Genomic DNA, 576 nt, shown 5'->3' with positions numbered 1-576 from the left:
GTCTGCCTAGGCCCCGCCCCGCCGCGCCCCCGCCCCCGCCCCGCGGTCCCACCCTCGGTGCCCCTGGCGGCGCGCGCGGCGGTTCCCGGTCTTTCCGCGCTCACACCCCCCCTTCCCGCTACCCTCACCCGCCGGCATCGCCGCCGCCCCTCGGTCCTCGCGCTCACAGTTCTCGCCCTCACCCCGGCCACGATGACCCGGCCGGAGAACCCCAGGGCGGCGGAAAGAGCACGGCGCCGGCCGCCAGGAGGCAGCCCGCCCGCTGCCCCTTAAAGGCGCCGCGCCTTCGCTCGCGCCGGGGTATCTGGGGCTTGTTTGTGTCGGGCGCCCGGGGACTGAGCTCCGGGCTGGAGGCTGAACTCCGGGCTGGAGGCTGAGCGCGGGGCTGGAGGCTGAGCGCGGGGCTGGAGGCTGAGCTCGGGGCTGGAGGCTGAGCTCGGGGCTGGAGGCTGAGCGCGGGGCTGGAGGCTGAGCGCGGGGCTGGAGGCTGAGCTCCGGGCTGGAAGCTGAGCTCCTAGCTGGATGGCCTCCGCCGCCAAGTGGTGTTCCTTTTTCAAGGAGCAAGTGCAGTCGTGA

This window comes from Elephantulus edwardii, unplaced genomic scaffold, assembly GCF_000299155.1.
Source record: "Elephantulus edwardii isolate Elephantulus edwardi_28Jun2011 unplaced genomic scaffold, EleEdw1.0 scaffold00002, whole genome shotgun sequence".
Taxonomy (NCBI): Eukaryota; Metazoa; Chordata; class Mammalia; order Macroscelidea; family Macroscelididae; genus Elephantulus; species Elephantulus edwardii.
This window is presented reverse-complemented; position numbering follows the sequence as displayed.